Source organism: Rana temporaria, chromosome 5, assembly GCF_905171775.1.
Source record: "Rana temporaria chromosome 5, aRanTem1.1, whole genome shotgun sequence".
Classification (NCBI taxonomy): Eukaryota; Metazoa; Chordata; class Amphibia; order Anura; family Ranidae; genus Rana; species Rana temporaria.
This window is the reverse complement of record NC_053493.1, coordinates 178,972,912-178,993,030: the sequence shown is the minus strand read 5'-3', so window position 1 is coordinate 178,993,030 and position 20,119 is coordinate 178,972,912.

Sequence of the window (20,119 nt, the reverse complement as noted above, 5' to 3'; positions counted from 1 at the left end):
CTCTGCACATGGGCTGTGTGAAAACGCTGGAACTCATCCTTAGTCAGAGACTGCAGACATGGTACAGGAGATGGTCAGAGAGTGTGCGGACATAATTGGGCTGAAATTGCACAGAATGCACAGCGTGTTCCTGTGTTTTTCAGTGTGAACCTGGACCTGTGACCTGGAACCCACACTTTGCTAACTTGCCTGGAAAGGGGGCATTAGTATGGGCACCTGGAGCAATTTGCCACATCTCTTCTGGCATGCCAAGGGCCACCCCCTCTGTGGCAGACAGCAGCTTTAATTTGGGGGGGAGGAATATGTGCTAAGGGGGTGGATTTCATATCCAAGCCCCCTTGCAGCATACATCATAAAGTGCCCCCTAGAACATATCCTTTCCCCCAAAATTACTCACAGTAAACTGTAACCCGTAGGCATGACCCCCTCCCTCCCCCTCTGGAAGGCTCACTTACTTTGCATTAGGACATGTGTCATCTTGTCAGACGAGCAGCTTTTCTCGGCAGCAGCGTGGTGAGCCTCCTTCTCCTCCCCCTCCTCTGTGTACACAGGAAACATCACACAGCAGGAGAAGGAGGGGGGCGGGCTCAGTTCACTCCGTCTCACTCTGCAATGTGTGTGTCAGGAGTCAGGACCAGGCAGCCGGGGACTGCAGGGAGATATATAAACATACTGCCGCACCTGCCTTCCCCACTAGCCGGGACAAGTCCCGGCAGGCTAAATTAGCCGGGACTAGGTCCTATTTGACGGGACTGTCCCTTTAAAAACGGGACAGTTGGCAAGTATGAACATGAGGGGCACCATTATCCACCAAAACATTATCAGCATTTATCATGACATTGTCCATATTGCTCTGGTCACCCACGGGAGCCGCAGGAACACTGGACATACCAGTACTACCCCCAGCCACCAAAGGTGCCCCAACACCAACCCCCTGAGATTGAACTTGTCCATTTTGTTGGTTAACCCCAGAGGGGACCACTGGAACATCAGATGACAAATTGTCCATGGTGACACCATCCACACCCTGAACCACTTTACACGGCTCACCCTCTATCTGCCTGATATAATTGATGGCAAGACTTGAGCTTGGTGATACACCCTGCTCGCACTCACCCCACTCACTGGGCAGAGGGGTCACTGCCGCAGCCGAACACATCAAGGCTGGGGAGGGTGGGGACACAGGGGGCAACTCCACTAGGGGAACAACAGGGGAGGGGGACTCAGGGAGCAACTCCACTGGGGGGACAGCACCTGGCTGTGTAAGTTCCGTTTTTGGGGACACAGCAGCCGCTGCACCAGACAGTCCATGCGGGACCTCCACCACTGTTACCACCGCCGGATCGGGTCTCTCACCTCCCGCCATGACCTCCATCTCGGCTCCCTCAGCTCTCTCGTCCTCCATCGCGGCACCTCCGACCTCCATACACGCAGCAGCAGCACCTCCGTCCATCACAAACACTTCCTGGTTAGACTCACTCGCGGGAACAGCGCCACCTAGCGGCCGAGACGCAACGGAGGTCCCGGCCCGGGAACCCCGTCTAACGGCCTGACTGCCATTTCCATGGGCAACCACAATCCGCTGATTGAAGTCAATTATCTCAGGAGTGACAGTACCTGCAGACTTGACAAGTCCATTTAGTAGGGCAGTGTACTCAACTGAAACATCCCTCAGGGTTTGGATGTTCGGCCGAAAGCCTTTCCTGCGGTTCTTATTAACAGAATCTCTAGCACTCCTCATTTGGGCCAGCTCAGCATATACAGCCTCCAGATACACCACCACTTTCTCCATAAGGCAATACATGGCTTGAATCCTGAGGTCTCTCTTGCTGACATCTTCCCCCGGCTGTGCTGCAAGCCAACAGACTTTCTCCTGGGAATGCAGATAGATTATTTCAACTCTACTTGGCTTTAGTCCTTCCAACAATACTGAGATCTTATGTGGGCCTCCAGGCCCACTCTCCACCGGCAAAACCTGAGACATTGACTGGGGATTTGAGCCATCCCCTGGGCTTGAAGCCTCCATAGCCTCTGGGATCTCCAGGAGCTCTCAGCACCGGTTTGGTCTGGAGATTTTTATTTTTAAAACTACGACCATAAAAAAGTTAACAAATATACAAAATAAACAAAATAACACAAAACAAACAACACACACAAACCATCATACCACCCTCCAAGAAAATAACTGCAAAAAAAAATAAAAAAACACAAAAAACAAAACAAAAAAAAAACACAACAACATTAGAACGGGTATTTACAACAGGCTCACTGGTACAAGAAAAAGTCTTTATAGTCCGTCAGAAAAAGCTTGTCCAGATCATTGCCAACAAAAAAGAACAAAACCAACTTAGAACGGCTCACTGGTACAGTAGGGAAATATTAAAGTCCATAGAAACCACTACTGTCCAGATCATCGCCAACCCACAACACACCCCACCACCATAACAACAAATACCTACAACCCACGTATGAGCGAGAACATGATAATCAGACATGTCTGTAGCCTTATTTAAAAAAAAAATACCATAAACAAAATCTAAGGGGGTGAAAAATGATAGCTGTCCCTACCCGAGGAGAGGGGCAGAGCCGTGGCCTAAGGGGGCTGGAAGAGAAATCCCCTCCATAAATGGGCACACCTCTCAGGCCCGACCCTGCTCCTTTCCAGATCCCGCACCTTCACCAACTCCCGAAAGATATCGCCCACCACCTCATGCACAGACAGGATTTTGTCCCTAGTGGACACCAAACACTGAGCGTGCCAAGTGTAGTAAAGCACAACTACGCTGACTAAATAAAGTGACGATAACTGAAAACCCCTGCGGACCCCGAAGTCACCATACACTCGCTCAGCATAGGTCAGGGCCGGAAGGCGGGGGTAGCCAATGGCACCCCCTACCCCCGTAAGAACCTCCATGTTAAAGGGACATTGGACCAGAAAATGGTCCATGGTCTCCAATGTCCCTCCACATTCCCGTCGGGGACAGCCCCTGTCCCCTAGGTTCAGATACTTGAGATTTGCATGGACGTACAGTCGTCCATGGAACGACCTCCATGCAAGATCCCAAAATTTATTCGGAATTCTGGAAGAATTCAAGAGGGCTAACCCCTCCGTGAGGACCCTCTCAGGACAGTCCCTTAAAGACAGGGGCTTCAAAATGTCTGAGGCCATGACCCTCAGGTACAGCTCACGCCGACCCAGAGAGCCCACCTCAAGGGCAGTTATCCGCCACTGCCTCAGTACCTTCAATGCCAGGGGGACGTAGGATGGGAGATACCCATGCGATCTCCTCAGATCGCCGGGCCTCCCCCCCTCCCCCCACCACCTGAGGAACAGCAAGAGCCAGTCCTTGCATGAACATTCCAACCAGGAAGGCGCGTCCACAAAGATGGACTGCAAGTTGTACTTTACAAAAATTATGATGAAGAACACCACCGGGTTGACCATGTCCAACCCTCCTTGCCTTCGCTGGCGGTATGTGACCTCCCTCTTGATCAGGTTCAGTCTGTTTCCCCACAACAGCAGGAAGAACAGACCATAGACCCGAGCATAGAGAGATGCTGGCAAAAGACACACGTAGCTCACAAAGAGAAACTCAGGCAGTAAGTACGTCTTGACCAAGCATACCCTTTCCCTCAGGGAAAGTTTCCAACCTCTCCAGGCCTTCACCTTCCGAGTGGCACTCACCAGCCTGCGCTCCCAATTTAGCTTGGGATAATCACCCGGGCCGAAATGAATGCCAAGTACTCGAATCTCTGGTACGGGCGTGGGGAACACGTCCGGAAGGGGGAACTGCTCCCCCTCCTTCCCCATCCAGAAAACTTCACTCTTGTCCCAATTGACCAGCGAACCTGACGCCTCAGAGTAGCACCCGATCTGGGATTCCACATAATGGGCCTCCTCACGACCAGATACCACCACCGAGACGTCATCCGCGTAGGCCACGACCCTCACTGCCGAAACCGGACCCCCGACAGGTCTCACCAGAACCCCCACAAGACGCTCGCAGTCTAGCCTCCTTACGAAGGGGTCAACCGCAAAGACGTACAGGAGGGGGCTCAACGGGCAGCCCTGCCGGACGCCAGAGTCCACAGCAAAAGCCCGACCCACCCAACCGTTGACAAGAGGGAAGCTCTCAGCTCCCCTATACAATACCTGTAGCCAATCAACAAATTGATCAGGCAGACCGTATCTCCTCAGAAGCAGCCAAAGGTATTCATGGTTCACCCGATCAAACGCTTTAGCCTGATCCAGTGCAAGCAGATACCGCTCGCTGCCATCAGCCCTGCACCTTTCCACAGCCTCCCGGACGTTCAGGACGGCACCAAAAGTGCCCCGGCCAGGAATTGTGCAGTGCTGAGAGGGAGACAGCATCCTGCCCGCCAAAGCAGACAGACGTGTAAACAAGATCTTTGCCAGTATCTTCCTATCTGTGGTAAAAAGGGCGATCGGACGCCAATTCTCCACCACAGACGGGTCTTTTCCCTTTGACAGAAGGATCAGAGCTGACCTTCTCATTGAGGGAGGCAGCAGGCCATAGGCCAAACATTCACGGTACACGTCCCTCAAATGAGGAGCCAAGAGGCTCTTAAAGGTTTTGTAAAACTCTGCCGTGAGTCCATCGGGCCCAGGCGACTTTTTAAATGCTAAAGAGCTGATAGCCTGCTCGACTTCAGCTACCGAGATCTCTTCTGTCAGAGAGTCAGGAAGGTCAAACCCCACTTCCAGCGGGGTCTCATCAAGGAATACCCTGACTTTCTCCATGTCTAGAGGCCGCTTCTTCAGGAGGTCCGAAAAGTGGTCTCTGACGACACCCAGGATCCCCGATCTGGACCGGACCAGAGATCCCGAGGCATCCTTCAGGCCCTGTACGACCTTCGAACTCGCTGCCTCACCACAGCTCCTGTAGGGATCAGGAGAGATAAACTTCCCATAATCCCTCTCAAAAACCAGGGAGGCGAGACGGTCGTACTGACACTCCTTCATCTGCGCCTTCAGACTGGATATCTGTTCCCGAGAGCCCCCAGAGGACACCAGGCGGTCAAGCTGCCTGCGTAGTCTCTGGTAGGCCTGGTACTTGGAAGCTGCCCTGTACCCAGAGATTTCCCGGAAAAAGTCACCAGACCTCTTTTTAACTACTTCCCACCATTCAAGGCGGGAGCAGTTGCCCTCAAGGAGCGAGGTCTGGTCCAGGAAGAAAACCTCATAGGCTTCCCTAACCTCAGGATCCTCCAGTAGCGACCCATTCAGGCGCCACAAACCCCTCCCTTTCTGAGGAGTGTCGGCGACATTCAGGGCCACAGATACCATACAGTGATCGGAGAACTCCACCGACTGCAGCTCTGGAGCCGAGCAAGCAGAGTCCCCCTTTAAAAAAAACCTATCTAATCTACTCTTAGAACTACCTCGGGAAAATGTGAAACCAGTGAGGTTGGGGAGGTGACGAACGTGCACATCCACCAACCCGGCCTCCCTCACTACGCTATTCAAAAAAGTACTATCATATCTCAGAGGGTTGGCGGCACCTGCCCGGTCTTTGGGCCTAGTGATCATATTGAAGTCACCACCAAAGATCACCTGCTGGGATGTAAAAAGATAAGGCTTAACCGCCGTAAGGAGGCTCTTCCTCTCCCTCTTAGTTTGAGGCCCATAAAAATTAATGAGCCGAAGGAATTGCCCCCTCACGACAGCGTCCACCACCAGACATCTACCAATCTCCACTTCAATCACTCGCCGGCAAGCCACCGAACCAGTCTTAAAAAGGACTGCAACACCACTGCAGGGCTCGGCCGCAAGAGACCAGAGGGAGGGCCCACATCTCCACTCCCTCTTTGCTAGATGCATCTCTGCCACAGATGCCAGCCAGGTCTCCTGCGAAAACAAAATGTCAGCTTCAACACGGCTGAGAAAATCAAAGGCCATAAAACGAGCTCCTGCAGAACGAATACTTGCGACATTAATGGTCGCAAGCCGTATTGGAGAGGGTACCGCCATCAAAATGATTGAAAGGGTCACGTTCTCCTTCATACTACAAACACCAAAACATATTTACATATTTACACTCCCTCCTCCTCCTCTGAGTCCGAGGAGGAGGAGAGGACACCAAACGGGTTCCCCAGGGACAACACACTTTGTGCCCCTGGGGGAACCCCACCCTTCACAGGGGACCTCCCGCCCCCAGATTTTACAGCCTTCCCCCTCTTCCTGCGTCTCACCTGCTCCCACTCCTGCCATCTCTCTGAGGTGACTACGCCACCCCCCTCCTCGGACCCGCTGCTCGAGATTTCCCTCTTAGATGAGGCTCGAGCAGCTTCCGTCTCCATGGCCACAAGGCCAGAGGAGACTTTGGGTCCAGAAGGGGGGGGGGGTGGGAGAGGCAGGAGGGGGGCCAGAGACAGGGGGGGGACAGGAAGGGGATCAGACTTGGCAGAAGAAGGGGGAGGGGGGGGACGGGACTTGGGAGGGGGGGGGACGAGGGGGGGGGGGTACGGGGATGGGAAGATGAGGGGGGGCTGCATGGGGAGGCAGATAGAACAGGTGGAGGGGGAGGGCAATGGCGAGGAGGGGAAGGGGGAAGGGGGATGGGGATCGGCCCTGCAACAAAAGGAGGGGAAAGCCGGGGCCCCGGACCCTCAGGCCCGGGACCCCCAGGCCTCCACGACTCCTCCCCACCGGCTTCGCCTTCCGAAGGATCGGGAGCCTCCTGGCCAACTGAGCCCGTATCTCCCGGGGGGGGAGCCCCTCGCCCACGCCTGCTCCGCCTTCTTTGAGGCTGTGGGCCTGTTGGTCCCTCCGGAGGGGCATTAGGGGCCCCAGGATCCCCACCCCCCCGGCCATCACTCGCCGGGGGGGCTTCGGCCGCTCCCGGCCCGGGAGGTTCCCCCCCTGAGAAAGAACCCCGATATGCTTTGGGGCACCGACTGAATGGGTGTCCCATCTCACCACACAGATTGCAACAGATCTTCCCACATGAGTCGGACTGGTGGCCAAACTCAAGGCACCGGCTACATCTGAACACCGTACAGTCCGAACTCATGTGGGTCGGGCTGCCACACTTAAAGCAGCGGCGGGGCTGGCCCGGGTAGAAGGCCAGGATCCGGTCTCTGCCCAGGAAGGCGCTGCCAGGGAGGTGGGCAACACTGTTGCCCTCCCTCTTGAGCCGGATCCTGGTCAACCAAGCCCCGGTCCAAACCCCGCGCTCATCAAGGTTCTTTCTCAGGGGGGTTTGCAACTGCCCGTACCTCCCGAGCCAGGTGGCAATGTCCTCCGGAGGGAGCGACTCATTCCTCACCAGGATGGTGATGTTCTTAACCTCCTCCTGCCTGGAGATGGGAATGAGCCTGTACTTCTTCCAAGGGTCAACGCCCCTCACCAGCCCAAAGCTGGTGATGAAGCGTTCCATACACACGGGAGTGACAAAACTTATATCAAACTCCCGTGTGTTGGTGGGATGGATGCAGGGGCGGACTGACCATTCGGTCATTCGGTCATTGCCTGAGGGCCCCGTGGTGGGGGGGGCCCGGGCTGGCTCAGTCCGTCCCTGGAGGTGCCCGCAGCAGCTCTCAGCTTCTACACAATTAAAAAAAACGTAGTCTGTACTCTGTACCCCCGAGATGCCTTGTATAAGAGGCTCGCTCGGGAGTTATGAGCTTCCCAGGATGGATGGCTCATCAGAGCCGTGAGCCGTGCGTGTGGGGATGTACAGTGACACTGTGACAGGCGCTCCGGCCACCTCTCTCCCCACCTCTCTCCCCTGTGCTTCAGCTGAGGGGGCGGGACCACAAGTCACTGCCTCGGAGGACTGCATGTGAAGGAGCTGCTGCTGCTGGACTGGAGAGGCAGAGCACACTGAATTGCACAGACACAGGAACGAATGGCATTCACAATGACCTGCCTTGTGTTGTGTGCAGATTAGCAGGTCAGTGTGATAAGTAATGAAAGCCCTGTGATTGCAGTTAGCGTGACAGTGTCTAATCTGTGTAATAAGAGCCATGCCCATGCTGATTGTTTCTTTACCTTCTTGCCCTGTGCTGTGTCTGTGCTTATTTACCAGGTAGCAGGTCATGTCAGGGGCTATTCACTAGTGCACATGATGAGCCATCCATCCCGGAGTCTTGTTGAGATAGTTCCCCTATTGGATAGGTTCCGACCTCGACTGCGCAGGCGCTGCACTTGCGCAGTCGGAGGCTACGAAAATCTCCAAGCCCGAAGAGCTGTTTGTTAGCTGTAAACAGAGCATATGCAATGAACACTGCGCTCGCTCCCGACCCAATGCTTGGTGCTGGTTACACACACCCCCAGTTTGTTGATATTCTCAATATGACATCCACCCCTTTGACAAAAGCACTGGCCATCGAGTGGAGGAGCCGTGTATAACCAGCCCCAAGCATCGGGTCGGGAGCGAGCGCATTGCGCATGCTCCATTTACAGCGGACAAACAGCTGTTCAGCCTCGGAGATTTCCGTAGACTCTGACTGAGCATGCACAGTTGAGGTCGGAAACTATCAGATAGAGGAACCATATCGTCAGGACACCGGCCAGCCCATACCTCCCGACCCCCTCATATACAACAGCCACATCAACCTAGCTAGTGGGATTTAATGGTTCAAGGCACTGCTTTCTCGGGGGTACAGACTCAGTTTTTTTTTATTGTGTATGATAAGCTGCCACTGTTGCGGGCACCTCCAGTGGCGGACTGAGCCGGCCCGGGCCCTGCCACCACGATGCCCTCGGGCAGTTACCGACTGACTGGTCAATCCGCCCCTGCACACTCATATCTGGTACACTGAATGCCACTCAGTGTATAGATATCAGTGTTATATATAGGGAATAGCACTTAAACCTGGTTCACATTGAAGCAATTTACCATGCGATTTGACATGTCAAATCGCATGGCAATGGCACTAACCAAATCGGTGCGATGCCCCATTTGTGGCGCCGATTCCCAAAAGTAGTTTCTGTACAACTTTTGGCGACTTCTTGGTGCAATTTCCATAGACATCTGTGCTGCAACCCTCACAGATGTCTCTGAAATCACCCGCCAAATTCGCACTGATATGCGGGTATGAAATCATGCGAGTTTAGCTGAACTGTCTCGCACAATTTCATTCCCGCTGTCAGTGCGAACCTGGACTAAAGCTGATTCACACCTATGGCATTTTTTGTGCATTTTGCAGATTTGCACAACAATCCATTTAACATGGTTTCCTATGGAACACGTTCTGTAGTGCAAATCTGCAAAATGCACTAAAAATGCCATAGGTGTGAATCCAGCCTAAGTGAGTGTTATTCCCTATATATATTCCTTACGTTGGTGGTCAGTGGGAAGAATGTCCCTTACATTGGTAATCAGTGAGAAGAATGTCCCTTACATTGGTGATCAGTGAGAAGAATGTCCCTTACATTGGTGATCAGTGAGAAGAATGTCCCTTACATTGGTGATCAGTGGGAAGAATGTTCCTTACATTGGTGATCAGTGGGAAGAATGTCCCTTACATTGGTGATCAGTGGGAAGAATGTTCCTTACATTGGTGATCAGTGGGAAGAATGTCCCTTACATTGGTGATCAGTGAGAAGAATGTCCCTTACATTGGTGATCAGTGAGAAGAATGTCCCTTACATTGGTGATCAGTGAGAAGAATGTTCCTTACATTGGTGGTCAGTGGGAAGAATGTCCCTTACATTGGTGATCAGTGGGAAGAATGTCCCTTACATTGGTGATCAGTGGGAAGAATGTTCCTTACATTGGTGATCAGTGAGAAGAATGTCCCTTACATTGGTGATCAGTGGGAAGAATGTCCCTTACATTGGTGATCAGTGAGAAGAATGTCCCTTACATTGGTGATCAGTGAGAAGAATGTCCCTTACATTGGTGATCAGTGAGAAGAATGTTCCTTACATTGGTGGTCAGTGGGAAGAATGTCCCTTACATTGGTGATCAGTGGGAAGAATGTCCCTTACATTGGTGATCAGTGGGAAGAATGTTCCTTACATTGGTGATCAGTGGGAAGAATCTCCCTTACATTGGTGATCAGTGGGAAGAATGTTCCTTACATTGGTGATCAGTGGGAAGAATGTCCCTTACATTGGTGATCAGTGAGAAGAATGTCCCTTACATTGGTGATCAGTGAGAAGAATGTCCCTTACATTGGTGATCAGTGAGAAGAATGTTCCTTACATTGGTGGTCAGTGGGAAGAATGTCCCTTACATTGGTGATCAGTGGGAAGAATGTCCCTTACATTGGTGATCAGTGGGAAGAATGTTCCTTACATTGGTGATCAGTGAGAAGAATGTCCCTTACATTGGTGATCAGTGGGAAGAATGTCCCTTACATTGGTGATCAGTGAGAAGAATGTCCCTTACATTGGTGATCAGTGAGAAGAATGTCCCTTACATTGGTGATCAGTGAGAAGAATGTTCCTTACATTGGTGGTCAGTGGGAAGAATGTCCCTTACATTGGTGATCAGTGGGAAGAATGTCCCTTACATTGGTGATCAGTGGGAAGAATGTCCCTTACATTGGTGATCAGTGGGAAGAATGTTCCTTACATTGGTGATCAGTGAGAAGAATGTCCCTTACATTGGTGATCAGTGGGAAGAATGTCCCTTACATTGGTGATCAGTGAGAAGAATGTCCCTTACATTGGTGATCAGTGAGAAGAATGTCCTTTACATTGGTGATCAGTGGGAAGAATGTTCCTTACATTGGTGATCAGTGAGAAGAATGTCCCTTACATTGGTGATCAGTGAGAAGAATGTCCCTTACATTGGTGATCAGTGAGAAGAATGTCCTTTACATTGGTGATCAGTGGGAAGAATGTTCCTTACATTGGTGATCAGTGAGAAGAATGTTCCTTACATTGGTGATCAGTGGGAAGAATGTCCCTTACATTGGTGATCAGTGAGAAGAATGTTCCTTACATTGGTGATCAGTGAGAAGAATGTCCTTTACATTGGTGATCAGTGGGAAGAATGTTCCTTACATTGGTGATCAGTGAGAAGAATGTCCCTTACATTGGTGATCAGTGAGAAGAATGTCCCTTACATTGGTGATCAGTGAGAAGAATGTTCCTTACATTGGTGATCAGTGAGAAGAATGTCCCTTACATTGGTGATCAGTGAGAAGAATGTCCCTTACATTGGTGATCAGTGGGAAGAATGTTCCTTACATTGGGGATCAGTGAGAAGAATGTTCCTTACATTGGTGATCAGTGAGAAGAATGTTCCTTACATTGGTGATCAGTGGGAAGAATGTCCCTTACATTAGTGATCAGTGAGAAGAATGTCCCTTACATTGGTGATCAGTGGGAAGAATGTTCCTTACATTGGTGATCAGTGAGAAGAATGTCCCTTACATTGGTGATCAGTGAGAAGAATGTCCCTTACATTGGTGATCAGTGAGAAGAATGTCCCTTACATTGGTGATCAGTGAGAAGAATGTTCCTTACATTGGTGGTCAGTGGGAAGAATGTCCCTTACATTGGTGATCAGTGGGAAGAATGTCCCTTACATTGGTGATCAGTGGGAAGAATGTTCCTTACATTGGTGATCAGTGAGAAGAATGTCCCTTACATTGGTGATCAGTGGGAAGAATGTCCCTTACATTGGTGATCAGTGAGAAGAATGTCCCTTACATTGGTGATCAGTGAGAAGAATGTCCCTTACATTGGTGATCAGTGAGAAGAATGTTCCTTACATTGGTGATCAGTGGGAAGAATGTCCCTTACATTGGTGATCAGTGAGAAGAATGTCCCTTACATTGGTGATCAGTGGAAGAATGTTCCTTACATTGGTGATCAGTGGGAAGAATGTCCCTTACATTGGTGATCAGTGAGAAGAATGTCCCTTACATTGGTGATCATCAGTGGGAAGAATGTTTTAATTCCTATAATAAACATTTATTTTGAATAGTGTGTAGAGAAATTCTTTGAACGCCTGCAATGTGGGCAGTGCAATATGTAGGTGGGACTTTGTGTGAATGTAGCTTTAACGTGGGCGGGGACACATGGGCGGAGACACAGGGGGCCCCATGATCTCCTTTTGCCCGGGGGCCCCATGAACTGTCAGTCCGCCCCTGGATGGATGACAGCAAAAAGGTCACCCACCCCAAAACCCAAGGAGAGTACCAGGCCCACCACCTCACCTCGGGCGGGGCAGGGGTCCGGACCCTCGTACCGAAGCTGGACAACATTCCTACGCCTCCTCTCTGGATCACCTGTACCCCTCATCCACGCCGACCCCTGCGTCCTCTCCTGGTCAGCAGGGGGGGCGTGGAAATTCTGGGCGCCAAACCGGCTGTACAGGTGGTCCAGAGGGGCACGAGAGCCCGCCACCTGGGCGAAAGAGCGACCCCCCCTTAGGGCAGATAATAAGTTGGCCTCCGGAGACCCCCGAAAGATGTTCTCCGGAAGCGGGGCACCCCCCACAGCACCCCCAGAAGTGGGGGGGGGGACAGGGGGGCCCCCATCCCTGCCGGTGGTGTTGCACCCACCCCCACTGAACTACCCTGACCCCCCTGACCCACCACCCTTGGCCTGACTACAGGCCCCTCCCCCCTGGGGCCACAGCAGAGGGGGGTACCTCCCCCACCAAACTCCCCCAACCAGACCCCTCTGTGACCTCACCAGCCCCTTGGGACTCAACCCGCACACTTGTCTCTGGGGGGATGCCCCCCTGGGACCCCTCCAGCTGACGGATAAAATCATATGCAGCACTGTCCTCCGGGAGGGGCCCCACCTGACAATCCCCCCACCCTGCCTGTGCCGCTGGAAGTAGGGTTGCCACCTCATCCCTTTAAAAAGGAACACATATTAATTACACAGGTTCTGTGGCTAATTAAGGTGGTAATTAGACTCATTTGGTGCCTTACCTGCATTAAATTAACCTCAGAACCTGTGTAATTCATATGTGTTCCTTTTTAAAGGGATGAGGTGGCAACTCTAGCTGGAAGCCCTTCAGGGCTGGTGTCCATAGGGACCTGGGGGGTAGGCAGCTTACCGTCCATACCGTCCATACCGTCCTGCCGGGGGTGCCCAGAGGTGCTTGCTGCAATAACCGGGACTGGGCACCCCTGCACCCCCGGCCCATCACCCCCCAGGTCCACTCCCGTGCTGGTGACACCAGCCGAAAATTCACTGGAAGTCACTTCCGAACGCGGGGGGAGCACTTCCGGTCGCGGGGGGAGCACGTCCGGTTGCGGGGGGGAGCACTTCCGGTTCGCGGGGGAGCACTTCCTGGTCCCTGATGCTGGCTGCTCCTCCCCCAGCAGCCGGCGCCATCTTGGCCACGCTGCAGACAAGAACTTTTAATGTTTTTCCTGGTACTTCACCGCCATGCACCTGCCTCTCACCCTGTTCACTACCAGCCGCAGGAGCGGTCACTGGCGCTGCCTCTGCCAGGTCCTCCCGCTCTACTGCAGGCTGAGGGGTCCTGGAGACAGGCTGTCACGTACCTGGTACAGAGCAGAGCCTGGCGTGCAGGGAATGGCAACTCTTGCTCCTCTGACTCCGGAACCCCTGGTAGAGCAGACAGGGAGCGCTAGAGTTCAGAGTCGCACAAGCGCCAGGAAGGTGCCGTGCAGGTCTGCGGTGGTCTCCTGAAGACTCCACAGATGCTGTGCAGGAACTGCAGAGATGCTGGAGGGTAAGACAGCAGACAACAGGAGCATGGTGCAGATGGCTGGAACAGGCAGCAGGTGGGAGGTGCGCTGTAGTACAGATGCTGGCAGAGTCAGGCAGGCCGGGTCAAACACAGGCGGGCGGATCAGGTACAGGGGGGAAGCCAAAGCAGAGTTGTAGTTCAAGCCGGATCAGTAACAGGCGGGCAGCAGACCGTTTGGAAGGAGGAGGCGGAAGCGAAGTCAGACAAGCCAAGGGTCAGGGCAGGCGGAGAACAGCAGGGTCAATGGTAAGCCAAGGTCACAGGAAACAGGAGCCAATCAGGTAACAGGTATCAGGTAGGGTAAACAGGAACGCTGTTGACTGAGCAGCAAGGGGCTATGGGGAGAACCCCATTAAATAGCCTAAGTGGCGCCAAAATGGCGTCAGCACGTGCCCGCGCGCCGCTACCGCTATTGCGCGTGCCCGCGCGCGCCGCTATTGCGTGTGCCCGTGCGCGCCGCTATTGCGCGCACCCGTGCGCGCCGACGTGCCGCAAACGCGCGCTCCCGTGCGTGCTAATGCGCTATTGCCGCTATTGCGCGCCGGTGCGCGATTAGCGCCACCTAGTGGTCTACCAAGTCCATGACATTGCCCCCCTCCAATGGACAGCCTCCGGATGCCCAACTGAGACATCTTGAGTGGATGAGCGTTTTTGAAGGACCGAATCAAGCTCTTAGCGTGGATGTTACGTTCAGGTTCCCAGGAGTTTTCCTCAGGGCCATAGCCCTTCCATTTCACCAGGAACTGAACCTGATTGCGCCTTTTTCTGCAGTCAAGGATAGACTCAATCTCGAATTCCTCCTCACCGTTAACCAAGACCGGTTCGGGTGGATCAGTGCTTCGCCCAGGAAAGGGGTTAGCGACGTCAGGCTTCAGGAGGGTGACATGGAAGACCGGATGGATGCGGAAAGACTCTGGTAATTCGAGTTCATAGGCCACACTGTTGATCTTCCTTCTGATTGGAAATGGCCCCATAAACTTAGGCCCCAGTTTCTTAGACGGACAGGCAAGTCTCAAGTTCACAGTAGACAACCATACCAGATCCCCAGGTTCCAGGTTGAGTTCTCCTCTTCGCCTTTTATCAAATACCTCCTTATTATGCTCCTGAGTCTTTGCCATAGTTTCCTGGAGAAGCCTGTTGTTAGCGCTGAAGAAGTCTAATGTCTCTTGGACGGCGGGCACCGTACATTCCGGGACACGATTCGACAAAAATAGCGGGTGGTAGCCGTAATTCGCAAAGAAAGGGGATTGTTTGGTAGCAGAGTGAATTGAATTATTATATGCGAATTCAGCCAGTGGAAGTAGAGAGACCCAATCTTCCTGGGAGAACGAAGAGAAGCAGCGTAGGTATTGTTCTAAAGTTTGGTTTGTCCTCTCAGTTTGGCCATTTGATTGTGGGTGATAAGCAGATGAGAACGACAGCTCAATCTTGAGGGACTCGCAGAGCGCTCTCCAGAACCTGGAAGTAAACTGTACTCCACGATCTGACACGATATTTGCGGGGATGCCGTGTAACCGCACAATTTCCTTAATGAAGATTTTAGCAGTTTCGGGAGCAGAAGGTGTACCCCTCATGGGCAGAAAGTGTGCCATCTTGGATAGTCTGTCCACTGTCACAAAAATGGTGGTGAAACCCTCAGAAGGAGGGAGCTCAACAATAAAATCCATGGAGATCATTCTCCATGGTCTCTCTGGTACGGGCAAAGGCTTCAACAGTCCCCAGGCTCTGGATTTGCTCCCTTTACTTCGGATGCACGTGGTGCACGACTCCACATAACTCTTACAGTCTTTCATAAGCTGGGGCCACCAAAACGTGCGCTGCAAGAGTTCCGAGGTCTTCTGTACCCCAAAATGGCCAGCCAGCTCATGATCATGACAGAGACTCAGGACACTGACCCGTAAGTCTTCCGGCACAAAAATCCTGTCCTCATGCCACAACAAGCCATCTCTGAGTTGCAAATTTGTATCCGAAGAGGAGGCCATTCCTGCAGAGGCCTGTTTGATCCATGACAATAGGTCATCCTGAAGCAACAGAAAATTTCCCGAAGATAAGATGGTGTCCGGAGGAGCAGGGTTTTCAGAATCGCAGTACATCCGGGAAAGAGCATCGGACTTGGTATTCTTCGACCCTGGCCTGTACGTTATATGGAAAGTGAACCTGGTAAAAAAAAGCGTTACTCCTTTTACATGGAGAGTAGGCTTGTCACTTATGACACCTGCGCTCCATTCAGACACACGTCCGTGTCACTTCCGGTGCGCGGACGTCTGCGCTCCACGTTGGAACGCGGAAGTGCGTTCCAGCGTGTGGCGCTCAGCTCAGCCCACAGCCCGGGCTATTTAAACTCCCGGGAATGGCGGCAGGGTGTTCGGATATTCCTGTTGGACCCTGCCGCCATCCGGGAACCCTGGAAAAGCTACAGACTCGCTGTAGCACCTCTCTCCACAACTGACCCCTTGGAAATTCTGTGTGTTCAGAACTTACTGGATAAAGCCACCTCCTCCTGTGCGGACATCCCTGGTATAGACTACCTCCTGAACTGCAAGTATAATTTACTACCAAACAACTGCTGTATAAGATACCACCTCCTCCTGTGCGGACATTCCTGGTACAGACTACCTCCTAAACCGCAAGTATAACTGGAACCAGCTTCTTATAATAACAGTGATTCCTAGTCTATCTCAGAACTGTGTCTCTCACTCTATACTTAATACTATATACTAGCATCAGTTACAGCAGACAGATTTCAGTCTATTGATACGAGTGTGGAAATATCCTACAATACCTGTATTACTACTACCCTTTATTGTTGAAAATACTTAAACAAGACTTTATACTTGTAGTATCCGGTTTGTATTCATTACTTAATGCTTAAGAGGAATTAAGCTATTACTCTCGTATTTGTTTCCATTAGAGGATATGATGATAAAACCCCAAACTCTTAGGCCCAGATTCTCAAAGGCGTTATGCCGGGGCACCTTGATTTGCGCGGCGCAATTGAACAGATGCGCCGTCGTATCGGTGCGCCGTACCCACAGAACCAGGTACGCCAGAAATTAGTCTTGTTTCGATCGGCGCAACGTTTGTGCGCCGGCGTAGCGTAGGCGCACATTTACGCCGAGAACGCCCAGCGCTCCCATTGATTTCCTAATCAAATATGCAAATGAGGGATATACCAAGATTCCCGAACGTACGACCGCCCGACGCAGGCTACGAGCGGTGCGCGTAAGCTGTTCGTCCGGTGTAAACTTGCCCCTCATAAAAGCAGGGGCAACTTTGCACCAGACGTGTGCAGGTCAGCTGGAGAGCAGCTTTAGCAGCACCCTTACGGACGAGCTCAGCAACCACACTTGCAGGACAAGACTTCTGTATGCCAACATGCCAGGGGCAGGCATGGTCATAGCACAACTAGTGTGCGCCCAGGCGCTTCGAATGAGAAGGAGGAGGGCACGGCAGCGTTTTTACCGAACGCCATTAGACGTCTTGGCCATCGGGGAAGCAGAGGTGTATCGCCTCTTCAGATTTAATACTCAAGCCATCCAGGAAATAACCACAATCCTGCAGGATGACCTTACAAGCCCAACACACCGCTCACATGCAGTGCAGCCACTGATCAAGGTCCTGGCAACACTCCACTTCCTGGCCACTGGATCTTTTCAGCGCACAAGTGGAGGTGTGGCTGGGATGTCACAAACCAGCATGAGCAGATGTGTGCACCAGGTTGTACCCGCAATCCTGAGACACATGTCCAACCAAATCGTCAGACCCACCCAGGAGGTCCAGCGGAATAAGGCAAGGGCAGATTTTGTCAGAATTGCAGGATTCCCACGCACCATCGGGGCAATTGATTGCACCCATGTGGCACTACAGCCCCCCCATGACACAGAGCACCTATTCCGCAATCGGAAGCACTGGCATTCTATCAATGTCCAGGTTATCGTGGATGCCCATGGCCTCATATGGCACGTCCGTGCCAAACACCCCGGATCCTGTCATGACAGCTTCATCTACCGCCAAAGCGACATCCCAATGGAGTTTGACCAGAATGTGTACGGGGACAGCTGGCTGGTTGGTGAGTGACATGGGTGTCAGGTATGACTGTCCCCCCCATGACGCAGACATTACGAGGGACACATGCATGACTAACCTCCTCCTGTCTTTTCTCTTCCAGGTGACTCTGCATATGCACTTGGACCTCATCTAATGACCCCATTCCGGAACCCACAAACCCCAGGAGAGGAAAACTACAATGCTGCACACATAAGTACCCGTGCAGTGGTGGAACGAACCTTTGGCCAACTGAAGTCCCGTTTCCGATGCCTGGATAAGTCTGGGGGGACCCTGTTGTATTCCCCAGACTTTGTGTGCCAGATCATCGGGGCATGTTGCATTCTGCACAACTTCGCAGTGAGAAAGGGCCTGGAGGTTGAACTACGTGATGACCTGAGCCCCCAACCCGACAATCCCCCCCTGCCTGAGGGTACCCCGTCTGCTGAGGGATCAGCAATCAGGAGATGCCTCGTTGAACGTCTCTTTGAACGTTAAACACACACATTAAAAATGGCACAATGTGAATGCACACGTGCACACCACTGTGGTCCCTAGCACACACCCCCCACATGCACATCGAATTGGATTAGACCCAATCAAACCACATTGTTTTAGGGAGCAGTAACGCCGCGCCAAGGCTCCAATTATGTTACTGTACATTCATACACCTTTCACACGGCAGAGGGTGACACCCCTTTGCTGGCAGGAGTGTCAACCCCCCCCCATTCTCACACCAGTCACACTATTCTGCACGCCTCACCGTGTGCATTTGTCAACACTAACTTAAAAAACTCTTTACCAGAGCAATACTTAGGAAAAAAAAAAAAAAAACTCTTTACCAGAGCAATACTTAGAAAAATAAAAAAATAAAATCTTTACCAGAGCAATAATCATCACGAAAAACTAATTGGCCTGCCTTCGGCCACGGCCCCGGCTCCTCAACTGCCTGGTTGAGGGGGGGGGGTTGCATCAGGCAGAGGAGCATCCACCGGGGCTGGAGGCCTGCCCTCTAATGCCACCGCTATCCTCCTCAGGAGGTTATTGGTCTCGGTTTGAACACCAACAATGGCAGCTGTGTGCCCCTGGACGGACTCATTTAGGGTCTGCACCTCTTTCACCAGGCTTGCTGTGGTGGTTTCGAGATCCCGCAAACATGTGATAATTGCAGTGGTGTTGCCTGCAATGTCCTGAATCACATCGGTGACATGTCCCCTCTCCCCTAGGCTGTCAGCCACTCGAGTGAAGTCCTGGCCCATCGCACCCATAAGGCGGGTCTGGTCTTCCTGCGCAGTGGTCAGGGTCACAGACAGCAACTCGGGTACCCCCCTGGTTCTCGGCGTTGACCTCCTTGGTCCACGAGAGGCTTCAGGCCTGGCATAGGGTGAGGGATTAGATGGAGGGGGTGGGTTGGGGATGGAGACAGAGGGAGTGGCTGGGTTGGAGATGGAGTCCGAGGATATGGAGGATCGTGGGCTTGAGGTCCGGGATGGACCAGCCAAGCTTTCCAAATCCTCCAAGAAAAGGGACAGTGACACCTCCTCCCCCAAATGCTCCGCATCCTGCAGAACCTCCTCAATGGAGGCGTGGCCACCACTCTCCTCCACCAATGCCGCTTGCCTTCCCTGGGGGTCAGGGGCATCTTCATCAGATGAAGATGGTGTGTGACGGGCAGGGACATCAGCATCAGGGGATGGTGTGGGACGGGCAGGGACATCAGCATCAGGGGATGGTGTGGGACGGGCAGGGACATCATCATCAGGGGATGGTGTGGGACGGGCAGGGGCACGAGACGGGCCAGCTTCATCCTGGACACCTGTGGATGACACAAAACATTCACATGTTGGTGGACCCACAAACTTGTCACATATTCCCAACCTCCCCCCACACACATGCTACACACCAGATAGTTGAAATAAACACTTACCTGTCCTCAAGGGCGGATGAACAGAATCATAGCCAGGCAATCCCTCAACTTGAACCCTGGTAAGGCACCGGGCAACTACCTCCTCATCTGGTGTCAGACGGATCCTTGAGGCAGGTCCCCCACCAGTGCCCCTGGCATGCCTCGCCATGAGGGCCATCTTGTCCTTGACCCTCCTCCGAAGATCATTAATTTTTTTGCCTATATGATGGGGCCTCCTCGCCTCATTGCCCACAGCATTCACTTGATCCGTTATCCTCTGCAGGATCTCATCCCTTCACCCCTTGCTTGTGGTTTTACTCCTGGACCCATGGAGGCGGTCATAGTGCCTCTCCATGCCTGCGAGAATTATGGCCCTCTCATCATGAGAGAAATTCTTTTTCCTTCTACTTGTACGCTCAGCAGACATGGCAAAGCACTGCAAAAGTAAGCTCACCACCAACAGTAAACTAACAGGTGTACTTTTGCACATGATGGGCGCATTTATGCACTT